The sequence below is a fragment of the Amblyomma maculatum genome, chromosome 11 (assembly GCF_055883805.1).
Source record: "Amblyomma maculatum isolate TAMU_Amacu chromosome 11, ASM5588380v1, whole genome shotgun sequence".
In the NCBI taxonomy this organism is placed as follows: domain Eukaryota; kingdom Metazoa; phylum Arthropoda; class Arachnida; order Ixodida; family Ixodidae; genus Amblyomma; species Amblyomma maculatum.
The window spans coordinates 80,027,536-80,040,921 of NC_139354.1; the positions used below are offsets into that span (position 1 = coordinate 80,027,536).

General features: G+C 46.3%; 1 long non-coding RNA gene across 1 annotated transcript in view; it reads right to left on the reverse strand.

Moving 5' to 3' along the window:
- Window positions 1-13,279, reverse strand: part of LOC146174242 (uncharacterized) — a 49,130-nt gene extending 35,851 nt beyond the window's left edge. The window contains exons 1-2 of the long non-coding RNA XR_014701966.1: window positions 13,181-13,279; window positions 9,826-9,928 (exon numbers count right to left, since the gene is read on the reverse strand). This is a non-coding gene — a long non-coding RNA (uncharacterized LOC146174242). The remainder of the gene's footprint in view (window positions 1-9,825; window positions 9,929-13,180) is intronic.
- Window positions 13,280-13,386: the final 107 nt, after the last annotated feature.

The window sequence follows — 13,386 nt, forward strand, 5'->3', positions numbered from 1 at the left end:
TCAAGCCGCCTTTTCACAACACTGATGCATTCAGCACCGTACGTAAGTACCCCTCTCACGCTCAAATTTTATTTGAAGCGTTCAGTGGGTACATTACATCGGTGTTTTCCATTGATAATGGCAGTAATACATCCTTAGGCCAATAATTTTTCAACACCAGTGTTATAAGCATTGAAATATCTTCTTCTGGAATTTAATGCTCCTTACTTGGTATAGATAACACTAAACATCCTAGTCCAGATAGTATCCCTATGCCTTTGAAAAGTTATGCCGAATGGTGTGCAGGTTATCTAACAATAATATTTCAAAAACAACTTGACTCGGGAACAGTGCTGTGAATTGAGAAGGTCGCTAGCAGTGTTCCTACTCACAAGTCAGACAAATTATTTCCCACTACAGGACTATTTCAGTAACATCTACCTGCTGCAAACATGATTCATAAGCACATTATTCAATACTTACTAACAACAGGCCTTTCAAAGCATCAGCTTGGTTTCCGAGCCGGTTTTTGTATTGATTGGCTTCACGCACGGTATTACCTCACTACTTATAATCGTAAAAACGTCGATGTCATTCTCAAACACTGTTCCAAACGTTTCCACAAGGTATTCTATAATAAACTTCTCGCCGAGCTTCGCACTATTCTCATAGGCACAAGTAGTGATAAACTACTTCCATGGATTATACACTACATTCTCATCAGAACCCAATTTGTTAGCTTCAACCAAAAACAGTAGTCACTGTTTCATATTATATCGAGTGTGATGCAGGGCTTTGTTCTCGGAACCCTTTCATACATAATATATACTGCAATATTGTGTTCATAAGGTTAATCAGATGAATTTCCTAGGTTCGGAGTTACCTTGCAGCGGAGCGCTCGGCGCACCTCTTTGTCTTCGTCGCACTCACAAACTGGTGCATATCGGTGGCTGAAGTAGTTTCCCTCGTGGTACAAAAGGAGCCCTCCTGGCAACTTGTGGTAGCAAAGCACAGAAGGATCGCAGTAGTAGTAATGGCCAAGCATTCTTTTTCAGTAATAGGATAATTGGACTGCGCTTTCCTGAAAGTCCGCATAGCGTACTCCACCACATACTTGCAGAAACCAGGTTTGCGTTGGCTGAGAACTGCATCTGTGGCGTAGGATGGTAGGCGACGACAAAAGGCAGCCTAAAATATTCGAGGCATAATCGTAAGGAGAAGCTGCAGGCGTGTAGATGAGTAGAGAGGAAATGTTAGAAACGAAATTTACGACGAAGCGGTGAAAGTAGGAGCAGAGTCCAACGAATCCTGGAAATGCTTCATTGATTTTGGGTGTGGAGATTGGGTTTTGAGGTGGAAGGGTTGCTCAGGAAAAATGCCGTGCTAACTACATAAACTAGAATAGTTAGTCGTCGAGCCGCAAAGCTGCACTTTTTGAAAATCAGTTGAAGGCCCACGGCTGCAAGACAAGTGAAGACATCCTTCAGTCGGAGCCGATGAGATTGAACATTGGTGGAAATGACTACGGTGTCATAGAGATAGTTAAGACAGGTTTGCGACTTGTATTCACAAAGAACAGCGTTCATAAGGAGTTCGAATCTAGCCGGAGCGTTGAAAAGTCCAAAATGCTTGATGCTATATCATCATATAATCCGCCCATGTGATGAAGGTGGTCTTAGAATGGTCATTGTTATCCATTGGCACCTGCAAGAAACCCGATTGCAATTCTAACAAGAAGAAACACTCAGTTCCCTGCAGGCAGTCCAGGGCGTCATCAAGGCGGGGCAGAAAAATCTTTGAGCGTGATAGTGTGGAGCCAGCGGTAGTCGACACAAAACTTGAAGGAACCATATTTCTTAGGTACCGTCTGTTGCAGAAGTTTGCAGCGCAACGCGCAGGGCGGAGGAGCAGTATCACTTCCGAAAGGCGGCGCTGCGCCCGCCTGCGCGACCAGGTGACGCTGCTATAAAGAGTGAGGAGGCTTGTTCTCTTCCCCTCATCCCGCGGTTGATATCGCACATCTTTGCTCTCAGCCGCGCGATGAGGGGAAGAGAACAAGCCTCCTCACTCTTTATAGCTGCGTCACCAGGCAGCGCCGGCGGGCGCAGCGCCGCCTCTCGAGAGCGATACTGCTCCTCCGCCCGGCGCGTTGGGCTGCCAACTTCTGCAACAGACGGTACCAACCCAACTGTAAACGCTCAGGGACTGTGGGATGCCGGATGACACCCCGGCAAAGCATGCCGTTCATGTGATCAGCAAATACTTGGCGCTCAGAAGCACGCCAGCGATAGGGGCACTGGCGCAAAGGCATGTTGTACCAATCTTTCAGTCCTTTTTACCTCGCACTGCAGCAGAGTGGAATCACCTTCCGGCACCAACAGCAACCATCAAAGATCATCAGCTTTTCAAGGACGCCTTAGCTAACATTGTATGATTAACCACATGTGTAACCTTTCGACAATTGGTCCATTTTGTTTAATTTCTATTTATTCCTGTAACCACTCCCCTCTCTAATGCCAACGGCCCTGAGGGTACTTGAAATAAAAAAAAAATAAAAAAAAATAAATAAAATATCGATGGTGTAATGTACGACAGAAGTGTGGCCTAAGGTAGTTTGAGGAAGGTCGAATGAAGAAGTGAAACTGTGCAAGGGGCGACGAGTTGATCACATTGCGCAAGCGGGAGATCAGCGTCAATGGCATGCTTGAAAACATCGGATGGTGTCGAAGCGGTCGCAACATCGCAAGAGCATAATACACTACCGTCGAATGAAGTGGAAATGTCAAAAAGATTGTGTGTGTGAGCTGGATAAACTGTTTCAAATCGTCCGATGAATTCGCCATGGAGCAGGATTACTGGGCAAGAAAATGGGTTCGAGGCGTAAATTGCACTCTCGCAGTCTTGAATCTCGGGGACTGCGAACCGGAACAGGAGGCAGGGGTGGCAGGAGGCGGCTTCAGAAGATGTGAAAATAGCAGTCAGAGGTGTCACAAAATCACAACAGAGTGGGACGAGAAGGAAGAAGAGGAGGAGGAGAAAAGGAAGGCGGAAGTACAGAAGAAAACGAAGGAGGTACGGTATCGGGCGACAATACCATTTGTAGTCTGGAAAGTGCGTCAAAGAAGGGGCGTCACAAAGGGGCCGAAGACAGTTTAAGCCACGTGCAGTCTATAACGGCCTGAACAGGCGATTCGAAATCTTATCAAAAGAAGACATCATACGATAGGTAGAACAATAAACTCGATGGGCTACAAAACGTCTTGAATGAGAACACGGGCTCTGCATGACGCTGAGGGGTGATGTGCTGTGATGAAGCAGCGTCTAGTGAAAAGTCTGAAAAAGGAGTAGTCATCTTATGAAGTCGACGGCTGAATGCTTCACTGATGGCAAAGACGGCTGCTCCCGGGTCTACGAGAGCGAGAATTATGTCGCCCTCAACAGACACTTTATTACCATTATCGGGACGATGCAGAGGACTTGAGGAGCGACCGGTTGAAGTGGTCGCTCGTAGTGGCGCATCCGGGTATGCAATGTCTTCTCGATGGTCATGCTTCACTTTCAGATTCGTCCACAGTTTTTGGCGGTTTCCGGACAAGCCCTGCAAAAAGCGACTATTTAACGCTATGCATCAAAAATTTCACTCTCTCACCTTCAGTCATATTAGGGTCAGCGCGGCGAAAGAGGCCTTCATCTCTTCGATGTAAACCAAGACTGGCTCATTTGGGAGTTGAAGTCTTGATTGAAGGATGGCCCTGGCTCTTTCCTTTCGAACGACATTTGCAAAGGCAGTCAATAACTCTTTCTTGAAAATATCCCAGCCCTTCAAAGCTGCCTCATTATTTTCTAACTATGTACGGGCAGATACTTGAAGAGTGAAATAGACTTGCCTTATCTTCGCTTCGTCGTTCAAGCCGTTGAATTCGGCGACACGGTCGAAAAGGTCCATCCAGTCTTCCGCATCTTAATGGCTAGTCCTTGGAAGATGAGGGCTAATGGGGCTGGAAGAAGAAAACCGGTGCTGTTGAGTGGACCATTTCCAAAGTTGATGTATTTCGGTGTCGAACGGAGTCAGGCAGCAGACCGCGTTCGAGTTGGAGCCCTTGAAGTCGGTGGCTGGCTCAGTGACCTGTAGGCTGGTCCCCCATGGCGACAGCAACAAGGCTGGGGTCTTCGCTTTAAGGATCAAAGGCAGCACCTCCACCAGATGTCACATAGTGCTGACAAGGCCGTAGAAACCAAAAGAAGACACAGGCTTAATGGTACTGAAATTAAATCTTTATTTGGCTAAGCAAAAAGTAAGCAACTCGGCGGCGGCAAAAGCAGCAAACGTGCTCGTCGATCGTCGAACAAAGAATGCCCGTCACACTCGTCAACGCTCAATTTAAAGGATGCTCAGAACAATCTAGATAACGTCGCAAACTGCTCCTAGCACAGCCAGCAACATTCGAGAAACATACGGAAGTGATCGGAATCTTCGAGACAGATCTCGGCGCATCGTTCGCGACGAAGAAAATGATAACGCGTCGTATCGCGACAACGAGCATGAACAAACACGGGTTACATAATTGATACGCGTGCCAGAATGACAGTGATAAGGCCGAATGGTGGAAGCTGTTAAAAAACAACAAATACAGTTTTAAAGGTTTCACGGCACTTTCCCTTAACGGCGCGGGTAAGACGTCACAGCATCGGAGTAAGCGATCGGAGACCTGGGAAATGTAATCGTCGAGTGGCATAGGTTTGGCGATCTTCTGATACGAATTGAGGACCGGGCGTAGTTAGCGATTAATAGGAATCAGCATTTATTGTACCTGGAATAAATCGGTGGTGCATGCAGGCACTAGATGTGGTGGTTCGCAAGTAGCGGGGCCAATATGTTTCCAGCAGCTCCTGGCCCCTGTCTGTCAGTGCGAGCTGAATCGATAGGGCGCGGCTGGATAACAAGGTCTCCCATCCCTCAAGGGATTGTGCGTATTGGCGGAAAGTGGAGGAGGGGGTCTAAGGTTTTGTGCATTCTGAAAAAAAGTGCAGCAGGGCGCACTCTTCTTTTTTCAAAAAGGGCAGAGCATATCGTGTTCTCCAGGGTACATGCGATTCATCAGTACGTAATGCGCAAGCAATCCCGATTGCGCTCGACGCAGGATTGTCTGTTGTTGCCTGGTGAGTTTTGGGTGCGGTTCTGGCAGTCTGCATCTTTCCTCTCGGTAAATTCGAATAATCTCCCAAATGCGGGTAACCGGGTGCGGTAGCTCTTCCGGCTATTGCTCGGCCCGGATTGACATTGCGCGGGCATGATAGTCGGCAATGGTGTTGCCTGCTACCTGCGAGTGAGCCAGGACCCTCACGATCTCTGCCTCATCCCGGAAGCTTTCACTTGGATATAATGGCTCTTGCCGCGGTGCAGATTACCTCCCTGCGGAAGTTTCCATAGGCTGTTTTGAGTCGGTGACCATGGTGTCCACGCTCAGCTGTGCGAGCGCGAGGGCCCCGGCCGCTTCTTCGAGAACGATGGGGTCTGTTTTCTTAATCGACACGCTGATGATCTCTCTGCATTTTGGCGTAATCACCCCTGCTGCACGTTTACTGTATTTCGAGTGAGGCATCCGCGTAGAGGACCCTGGGGTTCTCTTCCAGCTTCCGGGCTATGGCTTTGGCCCGCGCGGTGCGCCTCTCGTCATCCTTGCCCGACGTCATGTTCCGCGGAAGGGGTTTGGTCTGAATGGTAGTCTTCAAGTCTTCCGAAAGAGCTGCCTTGATGGGTACTGTCTCGACCATCCATCCTATCTTGCGTTAGATGGTTCGTCCGTGTGCCGTGTGACTGAGTCTGATTCTCAGATTAGAGAGGTGGGCTTCAATGAGCTGCTCCACAGTGTTGTGGGCACCCATGTCAAGCAGACTTTACGTGGACGAGTATATTGGCCTTCCCAGTGTTTGCTTCGCTGCCTTACGAAGCATCGTGTTTAGGGTGTTCCTATTCGCCTTTGTCAGCTGGAGATAGAGGGCAGAGTAGGTGACCCGCGACACGACGAACGCGCGTATCAGACGCTTGGCATCGTACTCTTTAAGGCTTTGGTTTCTGTTAGAAACTGGGTATCTAACAAAAACTGTGGCCTTAAAGATACTAAGATGAGAGATACTAGGTATCTGCTCGGTTGTAGTCTTGATCTTTGTGACGGCAGCGTGTGGCTTTCCGTCGCTTTGAAGTAGTAGGCCGGGGAGCCTAATCTTCTGTGTTAGCTTCATGGCCGTTCTGTTGATGGTGACAATAACGTTTGGCGGCAGCTCTTTCTTGGATATTCCTTGTCCAGCTCGTTGATGAGGGCCTCCCCCCCCCCCCCCCACACACAAACACAGGGTACGGTCTTGACGTCCCTGCTCTACAATCTGGCCCTCCTGACCCTGCCCAATCTACTCAAGCAAATCGAAGGCGTGGACCACGCGTTCTACAGCGACGATATTACGGTGTGGACGGCACGAGCCGGGTCTGATGCCTGGATGGAGGAGGCCTTTAAAGATCGGAAAGATGGAGGAAGCATTTAAATACTGCTGCCGTAATTTGGCCCACACCATTCATTTTGAGACATAACGGCGGATTATAGGATAAAACGAAGGTGTCACCATTCACAATTTACTCCAGATATAAACACAGCTGATCAGAGCATTGCTAAATCAGTTTATGCCTCGAAAATAAGAAAATGAACTATACTTTTCAGCTCACGCTCAATATTCGATCTCTTTCTCGGTGTTGGCTTATGATTTTGTTTTGAAGTTGCAAATACTGCTTCACCATAACTGTTGGCGTAAACATTAAGTTGTCAGGTTGTCAAGATAATGTTCAACGTGCGCGTAAAAAATTTGTGCGTAGGTATTTTTCCTTACTAAAAATAAAAAGATGATTACTATTGTGCTCAATAAGAAACAGGACCGCTAACAGATTCCAGCTTGTTTCAATGGGGCTAGGACTTGCCTCCTTTCTTATACCCTTGAATACAATAAGTTGGGAAATCGCGTATAGCTCGATCCGCCACCCTCCACAGTAATGTCCCTCGTAGCTGACACTACGTTGGACAATAAAAATATAAAGGGTGGTTTAGTTTAGTCACATTCATGTCATAATGTGCTGGACTTCGTTCCTGTAAGAAGGTATGGAACGACTGTGGGCTAAAAGCTACGTGTGAGATGGTATATCCAGAAATATACGATGACTGATTAAACGAAAAGTCGATTCTTAAATTGGAGCCTCACCTGTCGCGGTGTCTTAGTAGTTAAGGCCCTCAGCAATTGAACCGGAGTAAACGGGCTGATAACCGATCAAGTATTTAAATACATCATGAAACAGCTCAAAAAGACTAGGGACAGGGAAGAAGGAGACGGGACAAAGGGCGGAAGTTCAGAGCGGAGTATCATCTTCAGTTTTGAAGCATGTCTTGTCAGAGTACATGGGAAGAAAAGGGCCACAACCTCCGGTAGAACGAGGCGGTATTAAATGGCGAACGCACACACACGCTAACGGCAAATCATCATCGTAGTCAAGTAAACAAGGGTAATAGAAGGATTAGCACGGTGAAGAGAAGGTAGAACAGGGCCCATTGAACTAGAAAGACAAGGTCGCCTTCTTTCCTGTCCCTTGTTTTTTAGCGCAGTTTCATGATGCGTTCCAATACTAGTCACCAACCAGCCCGCCTCCCACTATTAAAACCAGCCAAGGCGGCAACGTTTTTGTAAAGGCAAAACGCAAAGGCGCTCTCTTGCTAAGCGATGCCTTTGCACGCTACTGAGTTTCTGCTGGTCGAACGTTTTCGGTCCAAAAGTTTGTAGTAACTCAGCACAATTCGGCTAGGATATACGTAGCGAGAGGTACTGTTCAGCAACATTGTTGAGCATTGATAAACCGAGCGGCATCGACGGGTACCAGTGCCCGTGGCTAACGCTGTAAATGGGCATCCGTTACTTGGCAAGAGCGTAAACATTAGTACGGAGTGCAAGCATTAACAACTTGCGGCGTTTCGGCATGCCATTCGAGGAAAGCTAGCTTCAAATTTGGCTATGATGAATGTAATTACCATTCTCACATTCCGTCCATGCCACACTATTTAGCATGCGGAAAAGAAATAGCTGCACTCGTTATTTAGAAAGGGAGATTTGAACGTGCTCGTCACCGATGCGCTGGCCGCCAGCCCATTGGTGTGTTCTGAGGTGCAGGGCTCTTTAATTGTGTTTGTGATTCTTCTCGACTTTCTTGTTTTTGACGTAGGTGTTCTGCATCGACTCGACGCAACTGTCGCTGTACATCTCTACGTCGCCGCTTGGCGAGTCATTTTGTGCGCTCTTCAGGCGTCTTTTAAAGCACGCTTAGCCCTTCGGCCTGCATCCTTACGCTGACCGGCTTCTTCACGTCAAGCAATGATTTCGGCTTCCTCCAAAGCAGCTTTTAAAAACCGGCGAAGATGCCGCGCGCATACACGCGCTCACAATCTATGTTTTCACAGATGAAGCACCCACACAGAGGCACAGCATGTGGTCATGGAAGTAGTGCTTGCGCAGTTCTGGCTACGACTAACCATGCGAATTCGGCTCTAATTTGCGCAGTGTAGGTCTCGCTACAATATGCCAACTCTTTCGCTGCCTCATATTTCACTTCTTTGTTCCTGCCTTCCTTATGAAGCACTGCAGGTGTCCAGCTGGAGGTGTGACAGATACTGATCGTTTCATTTTCTATAAACTAAACTAACCCAATGGGAGTTGGCAAACGGAATGCATTGTTAGGATCGGCCTCCTAGTCGCGATTCGCACGGCTCCTGCAGTGGCCGACGAATGGAGTTGAAATGATGCAGGAAGGCGGCGGATGCTCCTTTACAAGCTCCTGGGCTTCTCCACATGACACCGGTGCTTTGAGATGCTTCGGCATCGCGAGTGCCCGGACACGCGAGTTAAACACTCTGGCACCTCTGCGACCGCAGGAGCTATGAAGGTGCGCCCTCCTTTCCCACATCGCGCCGCGACAGATCCGCGGCGGAAGACCAGCGCGATCGCTATTGCTCCTCTTAGCCCGCCACCAACTACTGCATACTGAATAGACTGTTCGAATACCAACGGCTTTGTGGCCCATAAAAGAATTAGCTCGGCTGGTGGTCAAAAGAGACCGTTGTGAGCTTCTGCTATGTTTTGTGCAACTCGGCCGGAGGGGGCATGGCGGATTCTCCCTGGCCGGCGCTTTGCGAAAGCAGTTGCGTGTAACCAGTCATCTGAGCCCTGTGGCGATGTTGTTCTATCGTGTACTATGCCTGGAAACACTCTATAAAGCCATCGTTCATTCAAATCGTCTCCTGGACTCAGACAATGGACACATGGATTAGAATCGTGACTTTGGTGTTCTCGCTGCGGTTTGATCGGGTGTAGTCTTCGAAGAACATGGTACAGGGGGCACCTGCTGTCGACCTCTAACACTGCAATCCGCGGTGAGATCGTGAAGCTGCTCGAACCACCTCCATTTTAAATACCATTACCATTAGGCGATATAATTGATAAATATACATTTTGTGTCCCCTAATAGGTATATATATACAGGCAATCAAATATAAAATTCTACTTAAGTATTAGCCATATTTAACAAGCACACTTTTAAATTATAATTTAGCATGTTTAGTTCAACGCATACCTGTTACATCTCTCCTACTTTAGGTTTCTAACTCTCTTTTACTGTTGATACATTAAACTGAAACCAAGGGATTATGACTACAAACAGCCGCAAAACAATGCCACTGACCTTACTTTCGCTTGACATCTGTCCTCCACAAAGCTGGAAATCAATGTTGTCCTACGTAATAAAACTTCAAAGATACTTACACCAACACAATTATAACGTTTCTCCCGCCGTGGTGGTGCCGTGGTTAGGGCGTTCGGATACTGTGCCCAAGGATGCGGGATCGAATCCTGGCCGGGACGGTCGCTTTTCAATGGAGGCAAAAGGCAAGTCGGCCGTGCAGTGTGCGATGTCAGTGCATGTTAAAACACCCCCGATGGTAGAAATTTAACGACTCCTCCACTACGCCGTCTCTCATGTGACTCGGCACAATGTGATAAGCAAAAATTGCATGATACATGACCTGAGCAAGGGAACACTAAATCTTTTAGGGGCATTCATAAAGGACCCACTGGGAAGTGAATATATTTGCTCAAAGTACATCCGGGCAATAATTAAATTAAAGTGACATTCTTTCCCACAAGGGAAGAGTATACTCCGAAAAAGGTTTACCTGAGCGTGTACTGCACGTGTTTGTTTCAACAGCACGCAACTGTACTATATGCATCACATGCCTATAGGGGTGATGTGATATGGTCGTTGAAATAAGGAGAATATAGTATCGCATTACCTTCATGTCAACCAGCCTTTTGACTGTTCATATGTGCGCGAACGAGAAAAAAAAACAGAATAAATCGCTTAGTGTAAATGCGCATTCATCAACAACACCAATAGCGTGAAGCACATGGCAAGTATGTCACTTCAAAGATATGGTTACCTTTCTGCGACACCTGCAATGGCTAGTGGCACGTAACTGCGTGTACGGAAACTTTTCAGAAACCTTCTTAATGAAGTGAAACCGCACCAAAAATTAAGGTAGACAATAGTCAACTTTCAACAGGCATTCTAATGAATGCAATTCACAGTTGTCTTTATTCGTCCTTGAAGCTAGCTAGTCAACAGACCGATAATTCATCCAATTTCCGTTCACATCTTACCAAGGGCATCCGTTCACCACTTAGATTCCATGGATTGCACAGGTCACTCTTCCAACTGAAGTCTCATACATCAACGGGCATAGCGGAAATCATCTACAACCATCTTCAAATCCTATTGACTTGATGTTGCTTGGACTATTAAATCTATAATGCATCAGACTGAGAGCAGTTCACGTATATCGGAGGAGATGCATATATACAAAACGCAGCCTGGCCTGCTTCAGTCTCGCAATATCTACACTCTCAGTACGCTGATAGAAACGGCTAGAGCATCCAAATAACAACACATGATGATAAGTCGTACTCTTATCTGTATTCTTGAGATGCGGGGGCACAAGCCCAGAGCTCGTCCTACGAGTGCAGACAAACATATCCTCAAATGTCACTGAGATGTTAAATGTACGCCCGCTCTCCCGAAATGTGCACCAGGTGCTTAACGACCACAGACGTAGCGACAGAGGCAGAATCCTACAGGTTAGGCTTGAATATAGGTCGCAAACATTCCACACAGATGCTATGGAGGATGCGAATGGCAAGCTTAAGCCGCGGTAGTTTGCAGGGAGAAAGGAGGGCTGATCTTTTGGTGCAGCATCAAATTACAGCAACCGAGCTGGAGGAGGTAGCCGCAGCGCTGGCCCTGATGGAATATCGGGCCAAGATGGAATATCGTGCCAAGAATATTTTAGCGATAACAAATCGGTATTCAACGACGCGGGTAGAATATTTTTTACAGCAGTAAAACTCGCCTTCGGTGAGGCTACGACAGAGCAGGCCGCGTTAGTTTGGACGCCTGCGCAGCAAGGGTTACTGCAAAGAGAATGCGCATAGGCTGGCCCGAGGTGATTATTTTTGGGATAGCATTAGTCTCTGTGCGAGCAGCCCCCACAATTCGGTGAATTTATACATTGCCAGCTAGAATGACAGCCATAAGAAACTGCACAAATGACAATAAGTGAGAAGAGGTAGGTGGAGGACACTGAAAACTGGAGTATTGCTGAATCCACACCTTTTTAAGTAGATGGTACAGAGGTACTTATCGCTCGGTGAAACAAATGCGATGAAATCGAAAACATGATGAATATTGTGTGGCCATGCACTAGCTTTGGCAAGTCAAACAGAATTGGTGATTATGAAAGCCACTGCTGCTCAAACGGGAAGATCAAGACCAGCGTAGAGTCTTAGATCAGGCCATGGCTGCCGCCGTAATACAAGAGGTCTCTGACGACGACTGAGGGGAATAATGGGATTAATAAATGTCAATGACACAGTTGAAAGGGGAATTTATATCGGGAAATGGTTCTCGATTGCCAGAGTCTGTGCAGACAGGTTCTCTTTCGCACATTATTGACGCTAAATTGACGTAAATGAGATAGATATATAGGCCACGGTGTTTACTTTTGAAATACTCTACTATATTTATCAGATGCTTTTGATGGAAGGTCCAGATTGCATCACCGTGTTCTACTGAAGGCCTTACAGGTATTCTTTACGCATGTAATTTGACTTCTTGTGCAGCTTTAACAATTCCTCCAGAGAAACCATAGTTTCCATTCGGCCTTGTAAAATATAGTCTATATTAAGATGCCAGCTTACGTCGCTGGTATAAAATCACCCAAATATTTGACATGATTGCACATTGTTATTTCATTTTCATCTAGTGGGTAGGACAACTTCCACGCGCTTCTGTTGGTAAAACTTGTACTCGCGTTGTTAGTTGTATTAAGCTTGATTCGCTATTTTGCGACACCAAGAACGAATCGACTTTAACAAATCATTAAGCCTAATTGTTTCCTCTATTTTCCTTTTGTTTGTGCTCAATGCCCAAAATTCGGCAAAGGGCCTAATGCTCACTGGTTAATCATCATAGGAAGATAAATCACTGCCGTAATTAGGAACAGAATAGGAGCAATCACAAACCCATGATACACCTGAGGGGAGATTGACGTTATTCGACACGCAACCATCCAAGCCACGCACAACCTCCGGTTAATTTGGTAGGAAGCAATCCATAAAAGAACTGCTTTCTATCCCTGCAGCAATATTTTTGTGATTACGTCGTGGTATGGAACGACGTAGAATGCTTTATAGAAATCTAAAAAGTTTGCCTCCATTTGACCTCTTCTGTTAAATGCTTTACTCAAGTTGTGAGTTATTTCTTCACGCTGTGTAACTGTGAATAGACCTCACAGAATTGTCGACTATTCTGAGAGTGCTATTTTTTCCTGATATATAATGAAACTTTCTATACAACATGCTTCTGAATTCTGCAGCATATGCGTGTTTAGTGGTGCTTGTTTATAGTAGTTATTGTGCAATTTGGTCTCAGATTTATTGATAGTAACTATTCTGGCACATCGCCAGTATTCTGCTATTTCAGTGGTAGGTAAGGACAACTGATACATTTTCGTAGGTACTTCGCGACCCATACACTCTATTGTTTATAGAAGCATTAAAATCATACCGGATCCTAATGGAGTCTTTAAATATAGCTTGTACAGGAGACAGAGACTTCCATCTAGGTACCACACTTTTCTTGCATTTGGTAGTGGTCATGGTATGCCTGGAATGAAGCGTTCGATGTAGAAATGTTTAAATACTAAGTCATTTGGTCATCTACCTGCTTTAAAACAAAACGATTCAAAACTTTATGTTGGGCCTGCAGCTAAG